Source organism: Sebastes fasciatus, chromosome 9 (assembly GCF_043250625.1).
Source record: "Sebastes fasciatus isolate fSebFas1 chromosome 9, fSebFas1.pri, whole genome shotgun sequence".
Taxonomy (NCBI): domain Eukaryota; kingdom Metazoa; phylum Chordata; class Actinopteri; order Perciformes; family Sebastidae; genus Sebastes; species Sebastes fasciatus.
Window position 1 is genome coordinate 4,816,467 of NC_133803.1, and position 12,271 is coordinate 4,828,737.

At 39.2% G+C, this 12,271-nt stretch overlaps 2 protein-coding genes across 6 annotated transcripts in view; one reads left to right on the forward strand and one right to left on the reverse strand.

Annotated features, from left to right (window-relative positions):
- The window catches only part of LOC141773667 (echinoderm microtubule-associated protein-like 6), a 512,018-nt gene that overhangs the window by 169,937 nt on the left and 329,810 nt on the right, over positions 1 to 12,271 (reverse strand). The window lies entirely within an intron of this gene.
- The window catches only part of LOC141773680 (equilibrative nucleoside transporter 1-like), a 31,307-nt gene continuing 19,246 nt past the window's right edge, over positions 211 to 12,271 (forward strand). Inside the window, exon 1 of one of the 2 annotated variants that reach the window (XM_074645607.1) lies at positions 211 to 306. The gene's annotated coding sequence lies outside the window, so the exon portion shown is untranslated. The remainder of the gene's footprint in view (positions 307 to 12,271) is intronic. The other variant, XM_074645611.1, reaches the window with a different exon arrangement.

Sequence of the window (12,271 nt, forward strand, 5' to 3'; positions counted from 1 at the left end):
TTTTAGGTTTTGAATAATCTTCCTTTTGCAATATAAGGAAAGTCAATGATTTTCTGCATAATACAAATGATTTTTTAATTGTCATTACAAGATTCTTAATTTTTCTACACGATCCATTTTTTTTTTTTTTAATTTTACTTTATGGCCGAAAATGTGTTGAAATCACTGTTCATTGTTTACTTTTTCTTCTGGAGTATGACTTTTCCGAGGAGCACTTGAAGATCTTGAGCCATGTCCCCTGCTCTGTGAGGACACAGAGACAGACTGCACGAGACACAACAAGCCTCCACACACTCTGATGAGAAGGTAGGACATCTAACTAAAGACAGCGGTAACTCACTACATGTTACCGACACGCTGTTATATCTAGTATCTGTGAAGAACAGCTGCTGGTTGAACTACAAACTGACTCATTAGCTGATTTATCAACGCTGGTTTCAGACTGAACTCAGACTGGTTTCTTGTTTCTGATGTTTTGCTGATATTTTACGACTCCGTGGCTCGTTTTCATGTTTTTAACTGTTCCCAAGTGACTAACATGAAGAAGCGGGTACCGCTGCCGGTGTTTTGATGCCGGACGCCAGGCAGCATGCCTCTTTGTTGACTGCAGCTGCTGGGAATTAAATTTAGCGCCACTTCCAGCCAGCATGCTCCGTCCAGCCGTCCAGCCGGGCAGCCGGTAGTTAACTAACTGTAACTAGCGGACCGGTTAGCCGGCTGAGATCAACGCTCACTAGTCAGCGGCGGTGTCGTGGGCGACATAGCCGCTGAACGGAAATAAATTAACACTGAAATTACTGTTTTTAAACTGTAGTTTCACTAGTAAACGTGCTGAAATGACCCGACATATTTAGCCTCATTTAGTTTACCTGTCTGCTCTCAGAAAGCATCAAATACTATCTATACTATCTATATCTATTCTATCTATTCTATCTATTCTATCTATACTGTCTATACTATCTATATCTATTCTATCTATACTGTCTATACTATCTATATCTATTCTATCTATTCTATCTATTCTATCTATACTGTCTATTCTATCTATACTGTCTATTCTATCTATACTATCTATTCTATCTATACTGTCTATTCTATCTATACTGTCTATTCTATCTATACTGTCTATACTATCTATACTGTCTATACTATCTATACTGTCTATTCTATCTATACTATCTATACTATCTATATCTATTCTATCTATTCTATCTATTCTATCTATACTGTCTATACTATCTATTCTATCTATACTGTCTATTCTATCTATACTGTCTATACTATTTATACTATTTATTCTATATATACTATCTATACTGTCTATACTATCTATACTATCTATACTATCTATACTATCTATTCTATCTATACTATCTATACTATCTATACTATCTATTCTATCTATACTGTCTATTCTATCTATATTATCTATACTGTCTATTCTATCTATACTATCTATACTATCTATTCTATCTATTCTATCTATACTATCTATTCTATCTATACTATCTATACTATCTATACTATCTATTCTATCTATATTATCTATACTGTCTATACTATCTATACTGTCTATTCTATCTATACTTTCTATACTATCTATACTATCTATTCTATCTATACTATCTATTCTATCTATACTATCTATTCTATCTATACTGTCTATACTGTCTATACTATCTATACTATCTATTCTATCTATATTATCTATACTGTCTATACTATCTATTCTATCTATACTATCTATACTGTCTATACTATCTATTCTATCTATTCTATCTATACTATCTATTCTATCTATACTATCTATTCTATCTATACTGTCTATACTATCTATTCTATCTATACTATCTATTCTATCTATACTGTCTATACTGTCTATTCTATCTATTCTATCTATACTATCTATTCTATCTATTCTATCTATTCTATCTATACTATCCATTCTATCTATACTATCTATTCTATCTATTCTATCTATACTGTCTATACTGTCTATTCTATCTATACTGTCTATTCTATCTATTCTATCTATTCTATCTATACTATCTATTCTATCTATTCTATCTATTCTATCTATACTGTCTATACTATCTATACTATCTATACTGTCTATACTATCTATACTATTTACTCTATCTATACTGTCTATTCTATCTATACTATCTATACTGTCTATACTATCTATACTATTTACTCTATCTATACTGTCTATTCTATCTATACTATCTATACTGTCCATACTATCTATTCTATCTATTCTATCTTCTAACTGGTGCTAAGGTGTCACACAGAACACTTCCTGTCAAACTATTCAGATTGTGAAAAATAAAACTGAGTCCATCAAAGTAACGTTAGAGTCCTAAATGTTGCGCTCTCTGCCTAAATGAAATGAGTAAAGACCAAAATCCCTTGTGGTAGTGATAAATCATGTGGCGCATGATGACACTTGCCGCCTGTAGGAGAGCACGTGTGTGACTGGCAGCCTTTAATGAAAACTTCAGTGGAAGCACGTGGGGGAGAAACTGCATCACAGGACCTGACAGTAGGAAAAGTTAAGAAAAGAGTCCATTGTAGGTTTTATAAGCATGTCAGAGTGGAGTGTGGTTTTCCTGCTGCAGTGTGGGGAAAAGAAACAAGGTGAATCTATGTCAAGTCTGCGTGTATGTAGGTCACTAGTACAAGTCACTGTAATATTCTTTAAGTTGCTTTAAATGTGGCTGTGGTACTCATTAGTGGCTTCAGTTACATAATGATACTTAGTCGTATGTTTTTTAGGGATGTCCATTGATCAAGCCCAACAGACAACAACAGCTGTCAGTGTGCTGACTTGACTATGACTTGCCCCTAAACTGCATGTGATTATCATGAAGTGGGCATGTCTGTAAAGGGGAGACTCGTGGGTACACATAGAACCCATTTTCATTCACATATCTTGAGGTCAGAGGTCAATGGACCCCTTTGAAAATGACCATGGCAGTTTTTTCCTCGCCAAAATTTAGTGCAAGTTTGGAGCGTTATTTAGCTTCCTTATCGACAAGCTAGTATGACATGGTTGGTATCAATGGATTCCCGAGCTGCTAAAACCTAAATATTGCAAGTTGCGTTAAAGTTTCAGTAGGCAGTATATTTTTGGCATCATTGTGCAAAAATCCCATAATAACCTTTCAGCATATTGTAATTCAAGTGTTCTGAGAGAAAACTAGACTTCTGTTCCTCCTCATGGCTCTGTTTTCAGACTTTAAAAAATCTATCCCGTGACGGGAGACTTTGACCAATCACAGGTCATTTCATTGACAGAGCGTTCCTATTGGCTGTGCTCCGTTCATGTGACCGGAACTTGGCGTTCCTTCACCAGATTTCAGAATGGCGGCGGCGTCACAAACTCTCATTTTAAGGCTAAACCGTGTACTACAAGATGATTCTGAAAACATTTGAGGAGAGAAATAGGCATTAACGTAACATTATATTGATTCATATTTGATCAGCGCTGCCTAGTTTGACTGTTTGGTCGGAGTTCGTGAGTGATTGACAGCCGGCTCTCATAGACAGCAGATGGACAGCAGACCTCAGATCAGCTCTGACTGCTTGTTTTCTGTCTGTGAAATGTTGTAGATGCTGTTAGGAGCACCGGAGGACACAGATGCACATGATTTTTTTCAGGTTACCTGTTTCATGTACTACTGTCACGATATAGCGACCGTTTTATAAAATTAACTTTTTTTAATCATATTTGCTCCAATCTCGCCTACTTCAGCTTTAATGCGTTAAAGAAATTAGTGGCATTAAAAAAAATTGCGTTAATGCGTTATTATAGCGTTAACTTTGACAGCCCTAATGTTTGAATAACTCATTAGTGTTTTGTCATTAAGGTCGGATGATACTTTAATGATTTTAGGGAACAGTTTTGTAGCATTCTTCTAAAATGTGTTACAGGATTACTATAACTCCTCTAAATGACGAGGGGATCTCTCTGACTATGAGTGAGTGTTTCCTGGCTTCGCTCCATATCACACGTGTCTGTGCTATTTGCAACTCTGACCCTGAAGCAAGAAGAAGAGCGCACCAGAATGGTGGCTTTGTTTTCCACTGAACAGCTGATGGGACAGCAGCATCGACCCACCGCTGGGTGCAGCATCTGCTACATAGGAGTGGGAGTCAAGTTTTCCCATCTGTTTCCTGAGTTGATCGGTAAAGCAAGAAACCCGTGCCGTTCATTATTGTCCGTGCTGGCAGAATAAAGCATTTATCACTTCTGGCTGGTGGCAACTCCTTGTGCGAAGATGAGATGAGGCTAAACTGACTCATCAAAAGAAACCCCTTCTAGTCTTACTCATTTAAACCCATCAGCGCTGACGGTAGTGTAGTCATGGTGATATGACTATTGCCACTTCATCAGTCAGCGGTTTATCCAGACCACTTGAACCAACTAAAATGACAAGCACCTGGAGAGATGGGCTTTGTTCTCTGAGTGGCGGGAAACGATTTGGGCCGTAATGGGGGAGGGAGTCTGTGTGAAGACAATGAATTTGGAGACCTTTTATGCTCCCTCCCTCTTCTGGCATGGTTGAGATTTTGTTTTCTTTGCAGAGTTTTCCCCCAGGAGTTTCATGCCGCTCTCATAAGTGACTCGCGAAAGTCTCTTTTCCTGTTTGTGTGACATTGTTTCCTGCTTTTATTTGTATTATCCTAATCACATCCCAGTTATACAACGCATGACAATCGCTGTTGGTCACTCCCCTGCACAGACCTGCATCTGGATGGAAAATGCTTTGGTGCAAATCACAGGTGTGAATCATATAATGTATGTAATTTGTCTGCACTGAGTAACAAGCAGAAAACACAAACTGTAGGTGGGTGTTTCTGCAACTACGGTCACTTTTGACTCTCCTAAATAAAAAATAAAAAAACCTCTGAATTTTAATTTTAACATCAGTGTATGTAATATATATAAACAGGTACACAAAATGATATATATATGTAGTGGTTAAGATTTTAATCTGCAACATGTTTATTTTTTATGGTTTTCATCACTTGTTCTTACTAAATGGCCTTGTAATGCAACATTACAATAACTTTAATTTTATACATTTTCCGTTTTTAATTTCTATAATAATTTTAAAACATTTACATTTCATCAAGCTTTGTGCATGATTGTTAATTCTGATATAAAAACAGTATTTAAAAAAAAAAAAAAATCAAGCACTGCACTGCAAATTTTAACATAAATCCAAATTGCATTTTATGGGACTTAAAAATGTCCATAGTTGCAGAAACACCCAGGTACAGATTTCATCACATGGAGAGATAAAGTTAATTTATGACAGGAAAAAGGGGGTGGAAAATGGTACTGTTTTCATTGGGATGTTCGTTCTTCCTCAAAAACAGGTTTGCAGTGGTGTGTTAGTGCCACAATCTGCTCAAAGTGGACAACAGAGAAGATAATCTATTTTGATTAAATGGAATTGTTGAAACTATTCCAGCTGGCCACCTTGATTTACGCTGCGGGTTGTTTCATTTTCATTTGAATTAATTGAAGCAAGAACACTTCCATTATGCGTTTGAAACTGGTGAAATTAATATCAATGCAGTGTCGTCACAAACTGGTAAAGACCCGATTTAGAACAGCAACATGTGCCCAGCTAAATAATGTGTGTTGATTAGATTTCTGACCCCCAGCCTCCCAGAAAATAAAGGTCCAGTCAGTTTTGTTAGAGGTTTGTTTGAGTTCATTTTATTGGTCTCCAGTCTCTTTGTCAATCATTAGGATCCCCACAGTGTTACCTAGGCCTGCTGCGTCCCAAATGCCTCTCTGTCCGCGTGGAAGAGATCGAGGTTGCTGTGTTTTTGGCCACCTGTCACGGTCCGTCTTTTCACAGCCTATGTTCCCCGAAGTGAGCTTTGGTTCAGATTGAGAAGTTGTTTAATCTGTTGAGTTTTACTTATTTTTTTGTCAATAGGATTTAATTTGGCCACTAGTATAAAGCCAGCAGCTGACATGAAATGGACAAGCTGTTTGAAGGGACGGCTACTGACTGTGAGATCGGCTTCCCACCAAACCTCAGTGTGTGCATGTGATGGGAAGTTGATAAATGTTTAGGCAGCATTGCATTTGCTGCCACGGTGACCGGCTGGAAACACTATCACGAGTCAGATCGACAAGACATGGCCTACTTAAAGTTTAAAAGTCGATCGCAAAATGTAATTAGTGTAGATTAGTGGTTGTTAACTAGTGCTTGCTGGTGTAGATGAATTGAATTACAATACAGACTGTATGGACTTTGTTGTAAGCTAATTTGGGAATTTGTCAGTCAGGGTTTACATTAACCGGCATATGCCAGCTTTTAGCTGGTATCCCGTGTAGTTGTCCGGCAGGTTAAATGATCAATGGCCAAAATGTCCGTTGGTAAATACGCCAAATAAATGAATGTATCAATTAATAGCATATTATATAGTCTAATATGTAAGATATCTTACTAAGACAACTGATAAAAGTGTAAATGCCTGCCTCCGCACCGCTTCTAATCCAATACACATATTTTGTCAAATTCAGTGATTATCTCCTCGCGGTCCGCTGGCGCTCCGTTCTGTGTGCACTGGAAAAAAAGCCGGTCTTCATACACAGCCAGCTGACTGTGTAAATGCCAAACAAACAAAGCGGCTCGGACCAAGCCGCTATAATGATGATATAAATAATGATTGCACGGCTGTGTTGAATACTCGATTCTGATCGGTCAATCACGGCGGACCGTTGCTGTGTATATCAGACAGTTTTTATGGCCGCAGCTCTGATTTCGGACTCTGGCGGACCGTTTTTGTGTCAAAATATTGATTTCTTCAATAAGTAGCCGTGTAATAAGCGGGATAATGTACAGCTAGCGGGTCACTGTTGTGAAACTGTTGTTATTTTATTTGTTAAAACGCTTCTTCATTTAACTAATTTTCCAGTTATGTTAAATGTAGGCTATTATATGGCTATTTAAAACATATGGCCGGTAGTTGTTCTCTATGGCCGGAATATTAACGGCCATATTGGCCGGAAAAAAAACAGTCTAGCGTAAACCCTGTTGTCAGTACAAGTAGTTCTGGGTGATGTGTAAATGAGATGTTAAATCCCATGCTGAACTATAAATCGATTACTACACCAGCGGTTTCTACAGCAGGAGAGAGGCATAAGTAAAGCTTTATTTTTAATGCTTTACTTATGCTTTCTCGATTATTAAAAAACAGACATCTTGAGACATGATAGTTTCTCAGGCTTTCTCAATGATGTCATATTTCAGAGAAGTTTACATCTTTTCTTTTTAAGATCAAGTAATGGTCCAGTCTTTCTGTTGTTGTTCTGAAATATATAATCCGTTCTCTTCAGACCGACTGAGGACAGAGTCCTTGAAAGAAGAGCGGGAGGAAACGCAGTGTGAAATTAGAATCAAGGCTGTAAGGTCAATGTACTGCAACGTCACTGTAATGTATTCTTGGATGTTCTCAAAGTGTTGAGCAAGCTGCCTTTTATGTACGAGTGTGTCTGTGTCATTCTAGGAATGTTGTGAAACTGGAAACTTAATTGTCAGGTGTAAGTGGCATGGTTTGCCTCTGTTCATTTTAGAACTACAGATTTTGAGAAAACAGGACTATGTAGCATGTGAACACTGAACGACATGACAGCTCCCCAAAAGTGAAGCCACAACATCTTGATCGCCCCCTGGTGGCTGGCTGCAGTATAGGCCATTAATCCCGCCCCCTCCATGTTAGTAGATTGGACAGGGCCAAACTAAAAAGTCAAAGTACACCTCAAATAATTTTTTTCCTAAGATGATTTCTGTCATTTTAGGTAGTTCTCGTCATGCTGATGTATGTTCAAGTGTTAATTTTCCTGATAAGTTTGGTTTCAATTAGTTATTTGATGCTATAAAAAGGAGGCTGAGACATCATGATTGACAGCTGCTCCGAGTGAAGTAATCGGAGATGTAACTTTCCATAATAGTCACGAGTCTGTGTAATTGAACATGCGTCAATTTGATCGTAAATGTAGTTACGGAGATATTATGGTTAGTTATTGGGTCTTTCTAGCTGCCGTGCTGCTAACGTAGCAGCTAGGAGGCTCACGCTAACTAGCTGTGACCGTGCACGGCTCATCATTGGCTCCGGCGGGTGTGTGGGTGGGAACTCGATACCGCTGCTCCAGCCCCCTCCGGATCACTACTGTCTGTTACCTATCTTATTGTCCTGTTTCTGCTGCATACAACAGACATGTTTAAGTCTACCACTAGCTTAGATCGCTAGAATGGAAACCAGCAGATCTTCAGCCTACATCCTGAACGCCACGATTGAGAAACTCTAGCGTTGGTGGTTGTGTGAGCTATACTGCATTATGTGTTGCCAAATTACATCTATATAATTTAAATTTAAGAGAGTCACTGATGCCAAACACAACAACTGTTGCTAATTGTCACCACTAATGGTGTTAAAACTAATACCTCCCTGTTATCCATTTACTCTGGTTAATTCCTAGAATGGCATTCCAGTCCAACACTGGGCAAAGGAAACATTATGACTTTGATAAAAGTCTTTGTCATCTATAAGCACTGGGAAATTAACCTCGAGGAAAGGGGTTATTCTTCCTTCACCTCATCATATGACCAGCATCAAACTATTCTATGTGTGTGGTTGTGTGTGTGTGTGTCAGCCTGGGAATAAAGGCGACCCTGTTAGAGAGGTATGCTGTTGAGAGAAGAAAAATGCACTCTTGTCCTTTTCTAGTAATGTTTACCCCGGTGTTTCAGATGGTTTAAGAGGTCACACTCACTACATTTTTTATATAATATAAGAGCAGGGCAAAAGCGCACTGCTGTAAAAGAAAGGGTTGCACTGGATTTATAACACAAGACCAAACAAGAGCGTCGTTGCCAAACGGAATGTTGCACTAGGGATGCTAATTTTGAAACATTTTCTTAACCGATAACCGACCCTCGTTAACCGATTATTAACCGTTAACCGACAAGATTTGTGCCTCGCATGCAGCGGTGCGCCAGCTGCAGTGTAGGAGCACAACAGACAACTGAGTCTCCAGTTCACCCGTCCGAGAGCGTTAACTTAGCAGATAGATAACTTGGATGCTGTGTGTAGTGTCGCGGACATGCAGCCACGTTCCCAGTAAAACTCTCCACTGCACATTTAGTTAAGCAGGTTGTCAGCTGTGTTTGACAACTGGCCGGCATAACTTTAGCGAGTCCGACAAACAGTGTGTGTATTTGTGCTACGTTAGCAGCTCTAGCATTGCCGGAGGCATGGTGCTCGCCACCGTCGCACAGGTGCAGTCTGCGTAACTTTAGCGAGTGTCCGACAGACTTGTGTGTGTTGGCGGTGAGTGTGATGTTGTTGGTGGCGTTCTAGCTGTGAACGTAGGTGTAGCAGTGTGTGTACAGTTTATTTTTTAGTGAATAAATGCTACGAAACTACAACTCCTCAGCGCCGCTGGAGAGACTGGAGTCGACTTCCGGTATCCTGCAACTCCTACAGTGAACGCAGCACCGTGGCTGCTACAGTAGCTCTCCTGACGGTGAAGTGGGGACTCGGTTGTCTGTTGTGCTCATACACTGCAGCTGGCGCACCGCTGCCTGCGAGGTACAAATCTTGTCGGTTAATAATCGGTTAACGAGGGTCGGTTATCGGTTAAGAAAATGTTTCAAAATTAGCATCCCTATTTTATGTTTATCTTGTATTTATAATCGATAGAGGTCAAAATTGTAATTGGAATTCGATTAATTGTACTGCCCTAAGTCAGAGGTTGCACTGAACAGGATTCATCATGATCAAACACAAGGGAAGTTAACAGTCTACAGATTACATTATGCATGATCAAGGGAAGTTAGCATGATTACATTGTGCATGATCAGAAGAATTTCCCTTACAAATGTCTTGTCAGAAGACGCATCATGCAGGAAATATAAATTTAGCAAATTATAATATTATGTGACCAGGTTTTCAAGTTGCATCATTGAAATTTGTGTGCCCACGGCAGACAGACTCTGAACTGGCCCTCTTTGGCAAGATGTGGAACCATATATTTTACCTTGACATTAGAGGAGGAAACAATAAATTACTGCCACTCCTGTTAAATGTTTTTTCCATTGGAGAGCTGATTGTTGGAGTTGGATGTCGCTGAGAGGCCAGCTAGTTAAAGTGTCCGACTGATGCCAAACTGGAGTTTTGCACCACTCTACAGACTGCAAAGTGCCTGTGTGACTGTGTGTGTGGTGGGCAACATTTCAATGGCAGGCAACTCATGCCAGCTGGCTCCTTTTGACATGTTAGGTTAAGAGAGGCATACTTCACAGAAATCTGGGACATGGCTGAGCCGGTGTGTTTTTAAACTATGACTCGTAGTGGTGTTTGGAATAGCAGTAGCTATGATGAAGTTTGACTGTTGTTTCTCAAGCGGCCATTCAAAACTGGCTGAGGCCTTCTTTACTTTGAAGAAAATCTTGTATCCAAACATTAAGTATAGATTCAATGAACCTCTATCCCCACCCTCAGTGTTTGGCAGTGTTGTTTTTGTACTTATTTTTGTGTGTTGTTGCTTTGCTCTTGTATGTGTATTAGAGGTGGAACAACATGTTTTTACAATGATATGATACAAATCACTTTCCATGGTTTTCGATACGATTCAAGGACGATATTTGGCTCATTTAGAGCGATACGATACGATTCAATGACTTGAAATTGATATGGTAACTTTTTTTCTGTCAAAAATTCAATCAGTGTGACTGTGACTGTGAAATAAATCGCTGGATACTGAACAGTGCAGGTCAGGACAAGGTGGGACAAACACACAAGCCGGATTTGGAACGCTTAGGATACCATGATTTGGGTTTTTACCTGTTAGAGACCTTTAACATACCTTTTATAATTTTTGTGTTGGAAGTTCTTGGTGTCCATTGACCACAAACCTATATCAGTGACAGGGTAACATCGGCCGACATATTGCAGATTTAACGGCCAGGTTCTAGTTTGTGTTCACACGGTGTATGACTGGTCTCGTGGTAAAAAATCAGTGCAAGCAAGGGCACATTTGTACCGGTTTAACAAATACAGTCTGTTGTCGAATCTCACATGCCATACTGACCTTTCTCATAGACGGTTGTTTCTCAGAGTTACTCTGCTTAATCAGTATAGTTTAGATGCATTATACTGAATGGGCTATACAGTGTGTGTGACCTCCGTAATATAGAGCAGTGTCTGTCCTTACTGAGAACACACTTATGACCGGCCAGATCAAACATGTCATGTCTGTCAGCAACGAGAAGCTAGACGGTGCACTTTGGAAGAGCTGACAACAACAATCTGTTGAACTGTGTTTAATTCAAAACATACATGTCTCATCTTTACCTCGTGTAATTATGAATGGATCAGCCAATATCTATCGCTTAACGGTGACTGGCTATTGAAATGAGGCAAATTTTTATGTAAGTCTGACCACTTTACTGATGATGTTTTTTGGACTGGGTCTACCACCATGCAGTTCAGTTTCGTTAATGAGAAGGTTGGTTTTCTTTTGCCACAGGCCCTCAGTAATAGTATTGTTTTTTTCCTTTTAGAGTTATTAAAAAGGTCTTGAAAGTCATTCAATTTGTATTTAAAAAATGTGCAGATACTCTGGGTCGATCAGTGCATTTCATTTCGATAGGGCTGCCCTTTCATAGTTGATTAGTCGACTAATCGGTCATTTTGGTCTAATTGACCAAGATTTCTTCGGTCGTTTTTCATGCTCTTTCATGCTGAATGACTGATTTCACTTATGAGCACATCTCTGGTAAACACAAGCTTTAAAGTGACGCTTTTAGTGGGATTCTTTGTTGAGAAACTCAGTTTTACAGATCTGTCGATTACATCAACTAATAGATTAGTTAATTTAATAAGTGATAGTCGACTAAGAATCTCTTTGGTCGAGCTGTTGCGTTTAAGTGCTGATGATTCATGTATTTACCGAGAACACATAAACTCGGCCTTGTGTTGTTTAGCTTGATTTGATGCCAAAAAAACTCTTCTTTTTTTTAAGAAGGAAGTGTCTTGAAGAAAAGTTATTCTGTTTGGAGAAGGTGTCACGCAGCTATCGGAGCACATGTCTTCCATCAGGTCGAAGGGAGGACATGCTAGGACAGAGGGGAGAGAGAGAGAGAGAGATTGTGTTGGATAAGTTAAGGGTGGAGATGAAAAGATGCCCCCTGAGGCAAATTTGTGATTTTGGGCTATACAAATAAAATTGACTTGA